The sequence below is a fragment of the Rhincodon typus genome, chromosome 6 (assembly GCF_021869965.1).
Source record: "Rhincodon typus isolate 14 chromosome 6, sRhiTyp1.1, whole genome shotgun sequence".
NCBI lineage: Eukaryota > Metazoa > Chordata > Chondrichthyes > Orectolobiformes > Rhincodontidae > Rhincodon > Rhincodon typus.
Window position 1 is genome coordinate 58,136,689 of NC_063337.1, and position 20,662 is coordinate 58,157,350.

At 40.1% G+C, this 20,662-nt stretch overlaps 1 protein-coding gene across 2 annotated transcripts in view; it reads right to left on the reverse strand.

Moving 5' to 3' along the window:
- Positions 1 to 20,662, reverse strand: part of rab38a (RAB38a, member RAS oncogene family) — a 545,157-nt gene that overhangs the window by 96,850 nt on the left and 427,645 nt on the right. The gene's annotated exons all lie outside the window — the stretch shown is intronic.

The following is a 20,662-nucleotide window of genomic DNA, read 5'->3' on the forward strand; positions in this document are numbered from 1 at the left end:
CCACACAAACTACATCCACATCCTCCTTGAAAAGACATAATGTTTCAATTTCAACCATTTTCTGCGTTAGTAAAGTCCACAGGCTCACCACGCTATGAATGAAGAAATTTCCTCCCCATCTCAGTCCTTGAATGGCTTACCTGTTATCCTTAAATTACGTCCTCTGGTTCTGAGCTCCCCCACTATTGAGAATATCTTTCCTACATCTAAACTATCTAGTCCTGTTCGAATTTTATAGTTTTTTATGTCATCCCTCTCATTCTTCTAAACTCCTGTAAATAGAATCCTAACTGACTCAATCTCTCTTTGTATGTCAGTCCTGCCATCCCAGGAATCATTTTCGTAAACCTTCACTTCACTCTCTCTATAGCAAAAACATCCTTCCTTGGTTAAGGAAACCAAAACTACACACAATAATTCAGGTAGTGCCCTGTATAATTGTTCCTGTACTCCAACCCTCTTGCTAGGAAGGCCAACAAACAGTTTGCCTTCTTTACTGCCTGCTGCACCTGCTTGCTTACTTTCAGTGACTTGAGCATGAGGACACTCAGGTCTCATTGAACATTCTTTGTGTCAATTTGCAACTATTCCAATAATAACTTGCCTTCCTATTTTTGCTACCAAAGTGGATAGCCTGACATCTATTCACATTATACTGCATCTGCCATGAGTTTGCCTACTGTCTCAGACCGTCAAAATCATACTGCAACACGTCTGAATCATCCTCATGGCTTACCCTTCCCACTAGCTTTGTGTCATCTGCAAATGTTGAGATATTGCATTTTGGTCCCTCATCTAAATCGTTAACATATATTCTACATGGCTGTGGTCTGTTAAGAATCCCCATGTCACACCACCATTCACTGCCTGCCATTCAGAAAAAGACTCATTCATTACTAATCTTTGTTCCCTATCTGCTAACCAATTTCTATCCTCTCAATACACTATCCCTAATCTCATGTGCTTTAATTTTCCACGAACTTTCTTGTGTGGGGCTTTGTTGAAAGTGTCCTGCAAGTCCAATTAAACCACATCCACTGGCTCACCCTGATCAACTCTACCAGTTACATCCTCAAATGATTCCAACATCTCTTCAAACATGATTTCTCTTTTGTAAATCAATGTTGACTATGTTTGGTTCTAAAGTTGTTTTATAAGTGCTCTGGTATAAAATCCTTGATAATGGACTCTATCATCTTCCCCACTACCAATGTCTGTCTCACTGGTCTAAAATTCCCTGTTTTCTCTCTCTATCCTTTTTTAAATAGTGTGGTTACATTATCTACACTCCATTCTGTAGGAAGTGTTCCAGAGTCTAAAGAATCTCGGAAGATGACCACTAATGCATTCATTATTTCTGCAGCCACTTCCTTAAGTGCTCTGGGATGTAGATTATCAGGGCCTGGGGATTTATTGGCCTTTAATACCATCAATTTCCCCAACACTATTTCTCTATCAATACTGATTTGTTTCAGTTCCTGCCTCTCACAAAATTCTGTGTTCTCTATTACTTCTGGTGCATTATGTGTGTCTTCCTTTGTGAAGACAGAAATGAAACATGAAATCAGTTCAATAAACAAAGAACTGTAGATGCTGGAAATCTAAAGAAAAAGCAAAAATTTCTGGAGAAACTCAACAGGTCTGTTGGCATCTGTGGAGAGAAAGTAAAGTCAATGTTTCAGATCCAGTGACACATTTTCAGAACTGGTTGTGGCTTGGAAAGGATGGTATATATACCGAAAAGAAAGGAGTAAGCGATAAATGGAGTTCATAGAACATAGAACATAGAACATTACAGCGCAGTACAGGCCCTTCGGCCCTCGATGTTGCGCCGACCTGTGAAACCAATCTGAAGCCCATCTAAACTAAACTATTCCATTATCATCCATATGTTTATCCAATGACCATTTAAATGCCCTTAAAGTGGGCGAGTCTACTATTTTTGCAGGCAGGGCATTCCACGCCCTTACTACTCTCTGAGTAAAGAACCTACCTCTGACATCTGCCCTATATCTATCACCCCTCAATTTAAAGCTATGTCCCCTCGTGCTAGCCATCACCATCCGAGGAAAAAGGCTCCCACTGTCCACCCTATCTAATCCTCTGATCATCTTGTATGTCTCTATCAAGTCACCTTTTAACCTTCTTCTCTCTAACGAAAACAGCCTCAAGACCCTCAGCCTTTCCTCATAAGACCTTCCCTCCATACCAGGCAACATCCTGGTAAATCTCCTCTGCACCCTTTCCAATGCTTCCACATCCTTCCTATAATGCGGTGACCAGAACTGTACGCAATACTCCAAGTGCGGCCGCACCAGAGTTTTGTACAGCTGCAACATGACCTCATGGCTCCGAAACTCAATCCCTCTACGAATAAAACCTAACATACTGTACGCCTTCTTAACAACGCTATCAACCTGGGTGGCAACTTTCAGTGATCTATGCACATGGACACCGAGATCTTTCTGCTCATCCACACTACCAAGAATCTTACCATTAGCCCAGTACTCTGTATTCCTGTTATTCCTTCCAAAGTGAATCACCTCACACTTTTCCGCATTAAACTCCATTTGCCACCTCTCAGCCCAGCTCTGCAGCTTATCTATGTCCCTCTGTAAACTGCAACATCCTTCCGCACTATCCACAACTCCACCAACTTTGGTGTCATCCGCAAATTTACTAACCCATCCTTCTACGCCCTCATCCAGGTCATTTATAAAAATGACAAACAGCAGTGGCCCCAAAACAGATCCTTGAGGTACACCACTAGTAACTGAACTCCAGGATGAACATTTCCCATCAACCACCACCCTCTGTCTTCTTACAGCTAGCCAATTTCTGATCCAAACTGCTAAATCACCCTCAATCCCATGCCTGGGATTCAAGTTCAAGCCTGGAGCTCTGGTCTTTCTCCAGGCTCTGTTTCCACCTATCATTTATTCCCCACCCTCCACCACTTTTTGTCTTCTGCATATATACCACATTTTTTAGCCACAATCAATTCTGAAGCAGAAGTGTTGATTCTGCCTTCTCTCCACATATGCTGCCAGACCTTCTGAGTTTCTCCAACTATTTCTGTTTTTGCTTATGAATTTAGTTCAGCAGCTATTTCTTTGTTTCCCATTAAAAATACTCCATTTTTGACTGTAAGGGACCTACATAAGTTTTCAATACTCTTCTTCTCTTTACATACCTATAAAAAAATTTTAGTTTGCTCCCTGCAAGCTTACTCTCATACTCTATTTTCTCCTTCTTAATTAATCTCTTGATCCTTTTTTGCTGACTTCTAAACTCTTCCCCAAACCTCATCGCTATTGTTTTATCCGGCCAATTTGTATACCTGTTCTATGATTCTAGCACTATCTTTAAATTTCCTCATAAGCCATTGTTTGGCCACTGTTCTTCTTGCACTCTTGTGCCAGACAGGAATAAACAATCTTTGTAGTTTACACAATCGCTCTTTGAATGTTTGTCATTACCTATCTGTTATAACTTCCTATAGTGACATTTCCCAATCCATCATAGCCAACTCACGGCTCATACCATTGTGTTTTTGTTTATTAAAATTCAGGACTCCACTCTCAGAAACAACTGCTTCATTCTCCACCTTGATGAGGAATTCTATCATATTATGGTCACTCATCCCCAAGGGGTCTCTCACAAGTACATTACCAATTATTCCTTTCTCATTGCATTCTAAGATGTTCTATTCTCTAGCTGGTTCCTCAATGTATTGGTCCAGAAAACCATCTTGTATACTCTCCAGGAATTTCTTATTTTACGGTTTTGTTATGTATTTGATTCGTCCAATCAGTATGAAGATTAAAATCATCCATAATTTACTATATACATCTCTGATTTTCTGTTTAATGCCATGCCCAACATTGCCACTACAATTTGGTGGTCTATGTATCACCCTTACTGATGTTTTGCCTCTTGGTATTTCTCAATTTTGCCCACACAGCTTTCACATTGTCAGGATAAATATCTTTCCTCAATACAGTGTTTACATCCTCCTTAACCAGTAATGCAACTCCACTGCTTTGTCTGTCCTTTCAAAATACTGCATGTCCCTAGATGTTCAGTTCCTATCCCCAGCACTTTGCAGCCATGCCTCTGTAATTCCAACTGTATCATACCTGTTTACATCTATCTGCACAATTAATTCATTCACTTTTATTTTTAATACTTCATGTATTCAGGCACAAAGCCTGAGGGTTTGTCTTTCTAACATTCCTTGTCCCATTCCCTTTTTTTTAACCGTGGTCTTGTTTTATTCTGCTTTTGATTCCACTGCCTATCACTTCTCTTACTCCCCTTTCTGTCTTTTGCTCTTGTCCTTGATTCACCTTCCTCTGACTCCTTGCATTGTTTCCCATCCTCCTGCCAATTTAGTTTAAAGCCTCCCCAACCACTCTAGCAAATACTGCTCTCATAGACACCAGTCCTGATCCTGCACAGGCCTAACCTGTCCAGTTTATACTGGTCCCAATTCCCCCGAAACCAGTCCCAGTGCTCCAGAAAACTGAAACCGTTCTCCTCACACCATCTCATTAGCCATGTGTTTATCTGATAAATGCTGCTATTTCCACTATGACCAGCAGGTGTCACTGTTAATTATCCTGAGATCAAAAATCCAAACTCAAGACTAAATGATATTAATTTGTATATATAACGCACAAGCCTTCCTTCACACAGGCAGGTTGAAGAAGAGATTTAAAAGCAAATTGAATCCTGAGTTTCATAAATAAAGGCATAGATTGTAGGTCAGGAGAAACATCCCCATTGGCCAAACTATAAGGAAGCAAAAGGGAACTGACAGAAGGAGATAGGCATAAGAAATAATGGACATACAATCAGGATTTTTTTATTATGCAGCAAATGGGTAGAATATTGACTGCATTGCCTCAGAGAATGGTGGAAGTGGAGTCAGTCTTGGCTTTCAAAAGGAAAATGGATAGGCACCTGAGGAGAAAAAGTTTGCATGGAGAAAATGTAGGTGAGTGAGATTAGTTCTTGGAGAGAACTGGCAAGTACGCAACTGAATAAATGGTATTTTTCTGTGTTGTAACCAATTAATGATTCATGATTGGGAGGGAAAAAATGACAGTAGGCATGGGGATTGCAATGCTCAATGGCCCCACTTCGAATGGAGGTAATGCAGCAAAGCTTGTGCTCCTTGCTCATCTCTATAATTGTATTTTGCAATCTAGCACTTCTCATAATGTTGGCTGGATGCAAACACAGCTGGCGTCTAATATTATGTGAAGCCAGCACCAACTCAAACTAATCTGCAGTTATATAGTTAAGTGCATTCTTGCTGCAAGTTCCACTCCAAACCACACTCTATCCTGATTTATAACTATATTGTTGTTCCTTCACTAGCATCACTAGTCCAGTGATATTACCATGACCCCACCAGCTCTGACCAGTGGCTGATGGCCATTGTTTCAGCTTCAACCAAAGCAGTGGTTTCAGCTTCAACTGCAGCAGAAACTACCCATTGCCTGAATGCTTCAGTGGAAACTCAGACTGAGAACATGAAATCTCAGCAGACTGAGAAGACACAGACTGCCAACATCATGGCTGCAAAGCATCATTGTCCAAGAGGTTTTGCAGGGTCTTGTAGCTGTCCAGCATTCTATTCTTCATCCAACATTCAATTCTGTAAACTTCAATAGAATGAATATTGGGAATGTCATAATAAATGACAAATCACCCTTTGTGGTCTTGATTTACATCCAATTTTACACCTTAGGTGTGTTTTCAACACCTCCAGAAAAGTACAAATTATGATAAACATCATTTGGGATCAGAGTTATATGTTAAAACTGGATTTTCAAACCTATTTAGCCTATGTTTATAGCTTTGGCTAAAACAACCTAAAATTTTCAAATTTCATGCTTATGTTGACATTTCTGCTTGTGCTCCCAAATATTCAATATTTACTTGGTAAGTGTGAGGCTTAGAGGAATTACATGAACAGAACTCTCCATGGGACTGTACATTTCATTTGCAAGCTGTAATATAAGTTGAATGTGACCGAACACAAAATGTTCATTGAACCAAGCAATCACAGAGCACCACCAGTACAAGATAACTACAGACTTGGAAATCACAGCAGGTCAGGCAGCATCCATGGAGCGACAGCAAGCCAACGTTTTGAGTCAGGATGACTCCTCATCAGAGCTCTGATGAAGAGTTGTCTAGACTTGAAATGTTACCTTGCTCTCTCACCACGGTTGCTGCCTGACCCGCTGTAATTTCCAAAATTTTTTTGTTTTCAGTACAGATTATAGCATCTGCAGTAATTTGCTCCTATAACTACAAACGTTTTTGGAGAAACTGTATCTTATGAAATGATGCAGTGTGTAGTAATGAGACAGTAGCCCATACCAAGTTGAAATAGCCAGATATCTACTCGCTTCTGAATTACTGAAACAACTTGTAACAACCTCAAGGCAGCAAAAAATCAGGCACTGTGTTCAAACAGAAATGATGGCTATTAGAATTGTTGATTAGCACTAACGAGTAACTGTGATCACTTTTTTCAGATTGACTGGGTGGTGGCTGAACTGTGAGGAGGATGCAGAGATGTTTCAATGAGATTTGTACAAGTTGAGTGAGTGGCTGATGCAGTACAATGTGGATAAATATGAAATTATCCACATTGGTAGCAAAATCAGGAAGGCAGATTATTATCTGAATGGTTATAAGCTGAGAGAGGGAAATGTGAAATAAAACCTGGGTATTTAAGTGCACCAGTCACTGAAGGTGCAGCGTCGGAAAAGAAGACAAATGGTATGTTGGCCTTCAAAATGATAGGTTTCAAGTACAGGAGTAGGCATGTCTTGCTGCAATTGTACAGGATCTTGGTGATACTATATCTGGAATATTGTGTGCATTTTTGGTCTCCTTATCTGAGGAAGAATCTTCTTGCTATACAGGGAGTGCAGCAAAGGCTTACCAGACTGAATCCTGGGATGGCAGGACTGACAAATGTGAATCAGTCAGGATTTTATTTGCTGGAGTTCAGAAGAATGAGGGGGATGAAGTTAGGGACTGGGGAGGATCTCTGATGCAAATGCAGAAAGGATGTTCCCATTAGCAGAGACTCCAGAACCAGCCAGATTTTGAAGAAGGATCACTGGACTCGAGATGTTAATTCTGCTTTCTTTCCACAGATGCTGCCAGACCTGCTGAGTTTCTCCAGCAATTTCTGTTTTTGTTTCATATTTCCACCATCCACTTTTCTTTGTTTTAGTTTAGCCTGCTCCCTTATTGGCTTGCCAACATATTGCTCCAAGAATCATTTATAAAAGATTTAATTAACTTTCCCTCGAAGCTACCCTTGCCAATTCGATCAATCCAGTTTATATGCAAGTTAAAATCACACATGATTTTTGTGTAACTTTCTTACTCTGTACTATTTCTTGGTTTATACTGTGCCCTACCGTGGAACTACTGTTTTGGTACTTATAGATTAATCTCAGAAGGGACTTATTTTCCTTGCCACTTCTTATTTCTGCTCAGACTGGTTCTACATCTTGATCTCCAAGCCTATATTAATTTTCACAAAGCATGATCTCTTCCTTTCTTAAAAAACCTACACACCTCCTTTTCCTTCCTGTCTATTCTTCTGAAATCAAAGGATACAGGGGAAATGCAGAAATAGAATATTGAGTTGGATGATTAGCCAAGATCATATTGAATAGTGGAGCAGGCTTGAAGGGCTAAATAGCCTAGTCCTACTCCTAGTTTCTATGTTTCTGTCCCATTGGACTACAAATGCACATGAAAGGCACCCCTTACAACTTACAGCTATATAAGAATAAAAGTGTATGTTTGCGCAGGTTACTATGAGACGTTGTGCAAATTTGCAGCTTGTAGCTTTTCCTTACGAAATGCCTGAACTTGCAATAATAACATGCTCGTGGTAAACTCCTGTCAGTGCGGTGGCCTGACTCTGGGAATTCATGAACAGTTGACATGAGTTTTATTCTCCTGTTGTTGTTTGAGGGATTACAGAGATAATTTAAAATGTTGTCTTGTTGATTCAGTCAAGTGAAACTGGGGCTACAAGTTCAGCATTTAACTGAACACGGTCTAAAATTGATACATGAAAGCTAATGAATAAGGAGGCAGAGCGGGACATTCAGTGCTTCGACTGTGCTCAGCCATTTGTTAAATTCCACATTCCAGTTTGTCTCTGATAACCTTTCATCCCACTACTTACCAAGAATCTGACTTAAAAGGTAATCAGTCCTCTACTTCCACCATCTGTTTAGGAAGAGAATTCCAAAGGCTCATGCTGCACTGAGTGAAGAAAATTCACCTCATTCATTTTAAGTGGGTTAGGAATAGGGGTGATTTTAAACAGTGACGCCTAATTTTAGGTTCTTTCTGTAGCAGAAATATCCTCTCCACTTCTATCTGTCAAGGCCACCCAGGACCTTATATGTTTCAATGAAGTGTTCTCTTACTCTTCTAAACTGTAGCAGATATAAGGCTATTCGGCTGATCTCTACCCACAAGACAACCTGCCCTTTCCAGGGTGTCCGTCTAATGAATGGTCGTACGTGAGAACACGATCCCATACAGAGGTGTAATTTTAAATATCCAAGATATGAACATTTCCTGTACTTATGAAGAGTTGCTTAGCATTATCCTGCATTGTGTTCTACCTCGCGTACAAATCGACTTCTGAGCGGACTCCAGAACGGAAGACGTTCGCAACCCAGGGAGTGCCTTCATTAGTTTGGTCAACCTTCCCTTAACTGCCTTCAATGTATTTACACCTCTCTTTAAGTGAACAATACAACTCCAGATGTAATCTCATCATTCCCTGTATAACTGAAGCATAACTCGATACTTTAACATTTGAGATGTTGCTATATGAGTTCAATGAGTTCTCTCCGACATTTTAAGACATCCACCAAAGAAGTGAAATATTCTCAGGAGATGATGAAAGGGTAAATGTTATGTTAAACACGGGTACAAATGGACAAGAAGATTGCAAACTTGAGGAAAACTACCTCATTCAACAGCTTTCAAGCATGCACCTTACGAAGTATTTCCTCCTGCCAGCTAATGTACTGCCATCTCATGCAAAGTACTCAGACAATTCAATGCCGCTTTATAGTTTACTTTGAGCAGCTGCACCAAGCATACATTTATTTATAACTAGAACTCTTGTCAGATTGACATCTTAAACTGGTTTCACACAAATGACCCTTAAGACTGGAAATGTTTAATTTGCATACTAATGCTGTTAAATGAATCCCATGTGGGCATGTGATAATATTCTCACAGACTGAGTGAGAATGGAAACTGACCATGGTGAAGCGTTTGTGCATTTTCACATATGATACAGAATGAGTGGAATACTGATGAGATTGTGAATTGACCCTTTTCCAGCCTCAGCACACCAATCTCAATTATAATGTCTCTTGTATAATCATATTCAATTGGAGACACATTCATTCTAGATGAAGAGACCACACGTGTACATATTCACCGGTAAACTAACAAAAATAAATGTAAAACCTGCTATTTTAGTTGGAGGATAAGATAGTTCCAATTATACTAAGAACCAATATCCCACAAGTGGATTTTTAATTTAAACAGTTGAAAAGGTTGACAATATTAAACAAAACCACAGTTGTAGATGTGTAACTAGGTGTGTAACCATGCATGGACCGGCATCACTTGTTAATATAATTGTGAGAACTTGATATGTCATAATTTGCGGAATGTTGGCATGCACATGAAACTGCCTGAAGATTCTGCAAGATTTCTTCAGAGAAAAAGTGTGAGTTGCCACTGTTCTGTTTCACCAGAGAACTCCACAGAATTTCACAGCTATATTCATTTTAAATGGGCAAACTAACTTAAAACTGCAATAATTAGAACATGACAAAATTGAGGTGAGTATATATGAATCCTTGGGTTCAGTGGGCTACAATTAAATGTTTTTTTTTTCTGAGATGATAAGGACTTGAGTTGGCCACAGAATCTGTAAGGTTGTTAATTTTTTCTGTAAACTATGAAACTGTGATGGAATCTATCATTTCTCAGCTGGGTCTCTGGTGAAAATCCACCTTGAGAAAGAAGTGAACTGCATAAGCTCAAACTCGAAACTGGTCTTTTTACCATTCACTGCAGAAGAGCAATAATAATGGAAGAAGCTGCAGGCAAGTTATTGATCTAGCTCGATCTGCAGCCCCAAGGATAGCATTGCAATAGAGCACTCGACTAGGCAATTAAAGACAAGACAGGCACTTGAGGAAACAAACAGGTGTGAATAGTTCACATTTATGTCTATTATTGGATATGCTGTTTGATAATTCTGTTATGGAATTTTTTTATGTTGCCTTTTATTTCAGATTTTGGCCAAAAGAATGCTGTATTGCTACATAGAAGAGGGATTAAAATTTGGGGAATCACGAAGCAAGGATGATGAAGAGCTGATGTCTTAAAATGCAAACTGACATCTTGGTAGTTGCCTGCAAATTCAGAGTAAAGGATCCCAGAACATTGTCCTTACCTCCTCTTTAATTTCCTCCAATTTTCCACCCATCTTCACAGCTGGCTTCAAATGCCTGGTGGCAATAATTGCCTTCTCTTGATAGCAAGGGGGTGGAGTGTACAGTGAATCAGTGTGAATTGGGATACCTGCTTGGGTTGGCATTGGTGAACTCCCATCCCTAGTTGTCTAGTCATTGGAACCATTGCTCCAGGGTTACAAATTAGTGCTGATCATCTTTTTCATGAGTGCATCACTCTTTTGATAGGTGGACTGTCCACACATGGTCAAGTGATGGAATGGAATCATGAGCGACATGTGTAGAGAGTGCTCTGACATCTGTTTTTCTGTAGTGGTTACAGATGTTGAGAACAGCTGGTTGCCTCAGGATGAAGGTATGTGGTTGCTGCTAGAATGGTAAGCTTTCATTGAGATAATTTCTGTGCATGGTTGTACACAAATTGCATGTTGATGGAGTGATAACCCTTTTCATCCAGTATATCTCTCAGTTTACACATTGGGCCCACAGAGCAAAGTATGGGGTGGGTGATGGACTATTAAGGGACAATTAGTGCTAGACTATTAATCCAGCAATTTAGCAAATGTTCTGGTGACCCAGGTTTGAATTCCACCGTGACAAATGGAGAAATTTGAATTCAATTAAAAATCTGAGAATTAAGAATCAACTGATGGTCATGAAACTATTGATGATTGTCAGAAAACCCCTTGTGGTTCACTTATATCCTTCAGGGAAGGAAATCTGTCATCCTCATCTAGTCTGGCCTATGTGTGACTCCAAGCCAATAGCAATGCGGTTGACTCTCATTCCATTGTATCAGTCACTATGAAGTTATAACATCTGAGTGCTAGTGGGAGATCTGAAAGCCAACATTGGGAGAGCTATCTCACAGACTAGTCAAGCAACAGCCTGACATGGCCATACTCATGGAATCATTGCCTGACAGGCACTGTCCCAGACACCAGCATCACCATCCCTGGCTGTGTCCTGTCTCATTGACAGGACAGACCCAGCAGATCTGGTGGAATTCTGGTGTGCAGTTGGGGGGGTCCTGGGAGTCCTTAAAATTGATTCTGGAACCCATGAAATCTCAAGGTTCCAGGTTAAACATGGGAAAAGGAACCTCCTGCTGATTACAACGTACTGTCCTCCCTTGGCTGATGAATTAGTATTCCGCCATATTGAACAATGCTTGAGAGTGGCAAGGCCGCAAAATGTACTCTGGGAGGGAGATTTCAATGTTCTGATCAAGCTGGTTAGGTCCTAAAGGTCATAACTGCTAGATTATATCTTCAGCAGATGCGAGGGAACCAACAAAAGGTAAAACATACCTTACCACATCCTCACCAATCTGTCAGCTGCAGATGTATATCCATGACAGTATCAGTAAGAGTGATCACCGCACAGTTCTCGTGGAGATGAAGTCCTGCCTTCACGTTGAGAATATCCTCCAGTGTGTTGTGTGGCACTATCACTGTGCTAAATGGGACAGATCTCGAACAGATTGAGCACCTCAAGACTGGGCATCCATAAGGAACTGTGAACCATCAACAGCAGAACAATGGTATTCCAGTATAATCTGCAATCTTATGGCCTGGCATATCTCTCAATAACCCATTATCATCAAGCCAGAGGATCAATCCTGATTTAATAAAGAGTGCAGGAGGGCATGCTAGGAGCAGCACTAGGCATGTCTAATCCTATTTTTCTGAATCACTTCCAACAACTTACCCACCACTGAAGTCAGACTCACAGGTCTATAGTTCCCGAGTTCTCCTTACACCTCTTCTTAAACAAAGGCACAACATATATTGCCAACTGGAAACAGAATTGGCTTAATGGAGTCAGAGAGTGATGGTGGAGTGTTGTTTTTTGGACTGGAGACCTGTGACAAGCAGTATTCCATAGGGGACAACAAGGTGCAGGGGTGGATGAACACAGCAGGCCAAGCAGCATCATAGGAGCAGAAAGGCTGACGTTTCGGGCCTAGACCCTTCATCAGAAAAGTATTCCATAGGGATTGGTGCTGGATCCACTTTTGTTTGTCATTTATATAAATGATTTAGATGAGAATATGGAAGGCATGGTTGGTAAGTTTGCAGATGACACCAGAATTGGTGGAATAGTTGACAATAAAGAAAGATATCTAACATTACAAAGAGACCTTGATCAATTGGGTCAATGGGTTAAAGAGTAGCAGATGTAGTTTAATATGGATAAATCCAAGGTATTGCATTCTGGTAAAACAAACAAGGGCACGACTTATACAATTAGTGGTAGGAGCCTGGGTAGTGTTGTGGAACAGAAAGACTGAGGGATCCAGGTACAAAATTCCTTGAAAATTGTGTCACAGATAGACGGGGTGGTTAAGAAGGTGTTTAGCATGCTTACCTTCATTACTCAGACATTTGAGTGTAGGAGTTGGGACATTATGTTGATGATGGTGAGGCCTCTTCTGGTGTACTGTTACCATCACTAAATCCCCCAATATTAATATTCTGGTGGTTACCATTGACCTGAATCTCAACTGGACTCATCATAAATACAACGGCTACAACAGCAGGTCAGAGGCTAAGAATACTGCAGCAAGTAACTTATCTCCTCATTCTCATAAATGCTGACCACCATTTACAAGGCACAAATCAGGAATGTGATGGAATACTTCTCAGTTGCCTAGATGGGTGCAGCTCCAACAATACTCAAGAAGCTTGAAACCATCCAGGACAAAGCAGCCAGCTTGATTGGCATTACATTGACAAACATCCAGTTGCTCCACCACTGATGCTCAGAGGCAGCTGTGTATTCCATCGCCAAGATGCACTGCAGAAATTCACCAAAGATCTTCAGATAGCATCTTCCAAAACCACAAGTGCTTCCATCTAAAAGCAGAAGGGCAGCAGACACAGGGGAACACGACCATCTATTAAAGGGGAGAAATAACCAAAATACGAAAGGAGACATAAGTTCTTTTAAATATGTTTGAACATATTTTGATAATTGTTTCAATCTGAGATAGCTTAATTTTTTCAATAGATTGGACAAAATTAATACCAAATATAGCCTCAAGTTAAGGATGTATACTAAGCCATTATGTATCTGTACACCCTGTAAGATTATACATCCCTTAATAAATCAAGTTCAGATGAAACTTGTACCCAAACCAAATGGCCATTAGGATATATGGGTGACATGATGTCTCAGTGGTTAGCACTGCTGCCTCACAGCACCAGGGACCTGGGTTTGATTCAAGCCTTAGGTGACTGTGTGTGGAGTTTGCATATTCTCCCCATGTCTGCGTGACTTTCCTCCCACAACCCAAAGATGTGCAGGTTAGGTGGATTGGTTGTGCTAAATTGCCCAGAGTATGCAGGCTAGGTGGATTCGCCATGGGAAATGCAGGGTTACAGGGATGGAGTAGGTCTTTGGATGGTCAGTGTGGACTTGAATGGCCTGCTTCCACACTGTATAGATTCTATATGTTAGAGTAGAATTGCTAAATAAGGCTGTAATGATGGAAATCCATTCCATGTCTATAGTTATTGAGAGTTTAGTTACATTGTTAAAAGTAAAGCTTTTCCTGAAACTCTGTGCAACAGTGGGTTCAAGCAGGTTGCATTAGAGGAACAGTCAAGACTGCATGCTACATTTATTACTCTATTTGAGGAAACTTTACCTAAATAGAATGCCATTCAGAATTACATAAGCCACAGAGATTTTCCAACGGACTATGTTCAATGTATTTACAAGGTCGAGAAGGTGTCATATGCTACATGGAGGACATATTGATAAGTAGGGAAATAGTTGAAGAACACAACTGTCCAAACTGTTTGAAAATGCCTTCAAGGCAAAGGGCTTTCCCTGAATGGAAAGTGTAAATTTTTGAGGGAATTTATTTGATTCTTGAACACATTATTGGCAAAGAATTGATAAGGTTAAATCCACAGAAATGAAAAATGTTTATCTCTTCAACTTGGAACAATATCTTTGCCATCCTGAGCAGTCCTAACTTGCAAACTGGCAAGAGCCTATTGACACACATCACTCTCACACAGTTACATTGCAATTACACACAATCTTCTCTTTCTGCACATTCTTCAAATATTCATCTTACCACCCACCATTGTCACTCACCTTTGTTAAATTTTGGGGCTTTGTGACCACAGTAAACTCATTCAGACAGTTGACTATCCTTAAGGAAATTTCAGATATTTTATTGCTAAGAAGCAGCAGTTTATTTATGATGTCAGTTAAGTAGGCAAAAAAAAGTATACGACCCATGACAACTGAGGATATCTCACTGATACCAGAAAAGGAACTGGCAGTTAACACAGAAGTGTGTTAATGTCATTAAAGTTACGAAGGTAGCATCTCTAGACAAAGTGCTATGGAACTCTTCCCTGAGTTTTTCTTCAATCTCTTGTCTTCCGTCTTCTGACTGAAGAGGACAGCTCCGTGATGAATAAAACACCGACATGGATCGCCTTGATGAAGATTACCATCTAACTCTGAGCACTTGTTGATATGCCTTCTTTCTAGGGTTATGTAGTTTACACTCTTCCAATCATCTATTTGAATGATACAAGCCAAAGGACAACTATTTGTGATATCAGGATAACCATTGCTCAGTTGCTCAGTTTAATTTGAAGGCTAGTTTTCATTTATTTTGAGGAATAAAATTTTTGTTTTGCTAAACACTGCATTGCTAATATGAAACGTACAAAAGAGAAGTGGTAGAGATCAGTGGCATTTTGATATCCCTAGTCAATGGAGGTAGGGAGATGAGGAACTCCCTGCTACCTGGTGACACAATTAACTATCAGCAATCTGCATAACATTCAAAACTCAGTCACTGACCCACTGTTGATGCCTGGTGATTGCCATTAACTAAAACTGAACTGAGCCAAGCATGTAGATACAAAAACAAAGTTGCTGGAAAAGCTTAGCAGGTCTGGCAGCATCTGTGAAGGTAAAAAACAGAGTTAATGTTTCAGGTCTAGTGACAATCTCTTCCAAGCATGTAGATTCTGTAGCTGTAAAATTAGCTCAAAAGCTAGAAATTCTGTGGTATGTGATTCACCTCCTGTCTCCCCATAGCCTGTCCACCATCTACAAGGTATATGTCAGGGGTATGATGGAATACTCCTCATTTGTCTGGATGTGTGCAGATCCAGCAAAGCTCAATAATCTTGACACCATCCAGGACAAAACAGCCTACTTCTATTCACGATCTTCAACATTAATTCCCTTCTTCATTAACACACAGTAGCAACAGCGTATACCATCTAAAAGATGCACTACAGTAAGTCACCAGACTCCTTCATTCTCCTGGACACACAATCTCTACCATTGCAGTAGTGGTTCAGAAAAGCAGCTCACCTTCTCTAGGGGAATTCATGATGGGGAATAAATGTTGACCTAGCAATGCCCACATTCCACGAACAAATGCAAAAATAAATGGTGCCTTCATTTAACTTTTGAGTGAAATATGGCCATCTTCATGATGGTGAAGTCACAAAATTCTTCCCTAACAAGGACTTATTTCATGTCAGATGAAAAGCCATAGTCCTGTAACATTAGCTAGGATTTTCTGCAGATGGTTTAGGTGGTGGTAAAGCTACCAAAATAGCATAAGAAAATGTTGAAGGGTGTGAAGCATCTTCTGCTATCATGCCATTTTGCCAGAAGATCAGATGCTCATCCAGAGCCAATTTAGCACCTCCTGTTTGTGGCTCACCACTGTGTGAGAAGGTTGCCAACAAAACCTGATGGTCTATTAGCAGATTCTAGAAGGGCAGATGCTGATATATGGACACTCCATTGTCCATGGAGACCTGCGGCTATATGTCTAGTGCTATCATAGCACCCATCCTACTCTATGAATGAGGGTCTCCCTACGTTGCCCTAGCTTCCACCAACAATATTTATCCCCCACCTCAAGGGAGCTTGGCCATTGAATGGCCTTTCTGTCCAGCTGCAGCCTGATCAGCAGTCACCATTGGCAGTGGTGCTGTCAAACAGCCAGCCTTCTGATTGAGCCAGCAGCTCTTGAGGGTGGCAGCCAAATGTGTTTGGTTGGCTGCTGTGGCTTGACTATCTGCAGCTGGCAAAATGCCACCCTGGATCAGGCTTCAAAGCAAGGCCACTTCTCAGTTTGAGTCCCATGAATGGGGCTTCTGCTATCCTGTGAAAATTGAACACCTTTGAATGGCAGCTGACAATATTGAGTATTTAATGTAATAGTTCCAAAATTTCAATCAGTCCAGTCAATTAATGCGGTGTTGTTTTGTTTTTGTCATTGTGTTTCAGCAAATTCAAGAGACCTATGAACGCACTGTTAAATTTGAAAGTCTGTTGAAATATCACTCCAATTAAATGATTAACATCTGTTAATGGGCAACATGCCTTTCCAGAGGGATTTGCTTATAAACAGTCCAGTGCACTTTAGTAACATTCAATGATTTTATGATTATTGACAATGGGGTATAACATTGCAACAATCCATGTTTGAATTGTTTGGTGCCAATGACTGTTAGAAGTGATTTTAAAAGTGATTCTGCAAACTGACACTCTTATAATCTCAAAAAATCACCAGCATGTGCGCCATAAGTTCTGGACCATTAATTTCCACAGAAAATCATTGGCAGTTGTTTTATAATAATATGAGATGTGCTCCCAGTGAATGCTGCTCATCACTGCTATTAGTAGAATCAATCTTTGCTGATGTCTAGAAATTTACAGCTTGGAAGGAGGCTATTTAGCCCAACACATCTGCATAGACTGGCAAGGAACCATCCAATTTCATTCTGCTTTTCAGTATTTGGGCCGCAGGTTATGGCACTTCAATTTAAGATCAAAATTATTTTTCAAATGTTATGACGGTCCTGCCTCTACCGTCTTCACAAGGCATAGCCCTTTAGTCAGATGTTTGCCATCCTTGAGTAATACAATTTTCTCCAAATCCCATCGAGTCCTCACTAAACCTACTACCTCTTACCTATATGCCCCTGCATATGGACCCATCCAACAAAGAGAATAAAACATTCTTATTCATTGTCATAATTTTATTCATTTTACTTAGGTTTCCTCAATAGGACAAGAAAGTGTCTCAATTACAATTTGAAATTCAACAAAACTGCTCAGAAAGCTTGGAAAGTGCTGATGAAGAAACACTTATCCATTAGCTTTTAAAAATTAAACTTGCTGAACATATCAAGCTGAGAGCTAACATTATCAAGGGAAACATCATAATTATGAAGATTAGGCTTGAACAGAGATAAGTTAAAGGATTGTGTTCCAATTAATTGGTATTGTGTTTTAAAAGAAGTTTCATAGGATGGTGAGGCTTTTCAGCATAACACAATCCCTTCCTCTAGGGGTTTAAAAGATTGAATGATTAGATTAAAAGATTAAAAAAAGGCAAATGGTATGTTGGCCTTCATTGCAAGAGGTTTTGAGTACAGGAGCAGGGGTGTATTGTTGCGGTTGTACAGGCCTTGGTGAGACCCACACCTGGAATATTGTGGGCAATTTTGATCTCCTTTTCTGAGGAAGGATGGTCTTGCTCTCGAGGGAGTGCAGCGGGTCTGACGTATGAGAAAAGATTGACTAGGTTGGGATTGCTTTTGCTGGAGTTCAGACAAATGAGGGGGGATCTCATAGAGACTTATAAAATTCTAACAGCACTGGAAAGGGTATTTGCAGAGAGGATGCTCCCGGTGGTGGATATGTCCAGAAGCAGGGGTTGCAGTCTAAGGATTCCGGGTAGATGATTTACAATGGAGATAAGGAGACACTTCTTCACCCAAAGAGTGGTGAGCTGGTCAAATTCATTACCACAGGAAGTAGTTGATGCCAAAACATTGAATGTATTCAAGAGAGGACTGGATCTAGCACTTGGGATGAATGGGATCAAAGGTTATGGGGAGAAAGCAGGATTAGGCTATTGAGTTGGATGATCAGCCATGATCCTGAAGAATAGTGGAGCAGGCTCGAAGGGCCGAATGACCTCCTTCTCCTATCTTCTATGTTTCTACGAACAGAGACCTATAGTGCAATCAAAGAAAGAATTCCCGCATCTTGGCAGAAGGAGTTCTCAAAGAGAACCAACTGATCTTCAGGAGAAGAGTGTGTAATTATAAGAATTGGCTGCTTCTGGTGTTTATGTGACCACACGTAACAGCATATTTGACCTAGGTATTGGTGACATATTCACTTGCTGCTTGTAAAGTAATTTATTTGCACATTCTAAAACGAGATACCAGTGAAGAGCTGATTAGCTGTGAGTAAGTACTAAAGCAAATGCTTTCCAATGTGTTAGATCTGTAGTTATTCTTGTAACTATTTCAGGTTTCGTGTAATCATTTCAAATCTGTGCCCATGTTAAATCTGTAAACATGTAAAAACTAACCCCATTTAACATAACCTTTTGTTCTATTGTAATTTGTTTATCAACAAATGGAAAAATATGGTAATGTATAAAAGATGGATCTTCCTACAGTCTTCACCCTCCTTGTTCTAAAGAAAAGGTCCTAGCTTATCTAATCTTTCTTCATAACTAAAATTTTGTCCATGCAACATCGCTGTAAATCTCCCCAGAACATTTATAATGCAATTACAACATTCCTATTGTGCAGTGACCAGAATTGCGTGCAGTGTTTCATTTGTAATCCAACCAATGTTTTAACAGCTCAAGCAATGCCTCCTTACCAGCCAACAAAGGAAAGAATTCCATATATCTTCTTGTCCACCTTATTTATGTGTCCAACCGTCTTCAGTGATCTGTGGACAAGCACTCTAATGCCTTGCTGCTTTTCTGCATTTTTCTATTCATTCATGGGTTGAGGCATCACTAGCAAGGCCAGCGTTTGTAGCCTATCCTAGCCCATTCTGTGTTTCCAAGTTTATCCCTAACTGCTCTCGAAATGCTGATAATGAGTTGCCTTCTTGAACTGTGGTTATCCATGCAGTGTATAAGTATATTAACAGAGCTGTTACAAAGAAGGCTCAAGGATTTTGATGAAACAACAGTGAAGGAGAATCTTTCTAACAATCCTACCATTTATTTTGGCCTTTCCCAAATTTCACGCTTCTTTGTATTGACCTCCATTATCTCTGGTTATGCCCACCTGATTTGGCCATTGGCATCTTCTTGCAGTCTACAGCTTTGTCCTTCATTATCAGTCACATGCTAAGATGACAAAATGCAAAGAGCTAGTACTGAGCCCTACGGAGCCGCACTAAAAACAGCTGTCTGGATCGTAAAACACTTTTCAACTATTATTCTTTGCTTCTTGCCTCAATTTTATATCCAACTTAATTCCTTGCTTTGGATTCCATGGGCATTACATTTTTTTACATGTCTGCTTTTGTTGGGCCTTATCAATATTCATGTAGGTGCAATGAAATGCATGACACTCATCAACATTTTGTTACTGCCTCAAAATTTCAATCATGTTAGTTAGACATGACTTTGCTTTAAGAAATCTTGCCGTCTTTGATTAAACCTTGTCTTTCTTATTAAGATTTACCTATTCTCAGAATTTATTCCAGCAATTTTCTCACCATTGAGGTGAGGCTGACTGACCAGTAATTACCCCAATACCCCCTTTCTTATTTGTTCATGAGATGTGAGTATTACTGGCTGGGCCAGCATTTATTGACTAAGCCTGAATGTCCAGAAGGCAGTTAAAAGTCAGCTGCACTGCTGTTAGTTTGGTGTCACATGAAAGTCAGACCAATTAGGATGGCAGATTTCTTTCCCTAAAAGGCATTAGTGAATCTGATGGGTTTTTACAACAATTGACAGTGGTTACATGGTCATCATTTGGTGGGATTCAAACGTATGTTGCCAGAAAAATAAACCTAGGTTTCTAGATGACTAATCCAGTGACTTTATGTCTATATCACAGTTCTTTTTAAATCATGACACAACATTTGCTGCCCTCTTGTCCTCTAGCACCATATGTGCAAGCAAAAAGGATTTGAATGTGATGGTCAGAGTCTTCAGTATTTCCATTCTTGGTTGGGGATTTATCCACTCTTAAATATGTTAAACCCTTCAAAGTTTCCTCTTCATCTAATACTTCCCACTGCTTCCTGATTGCAATCTCTTCATTGTC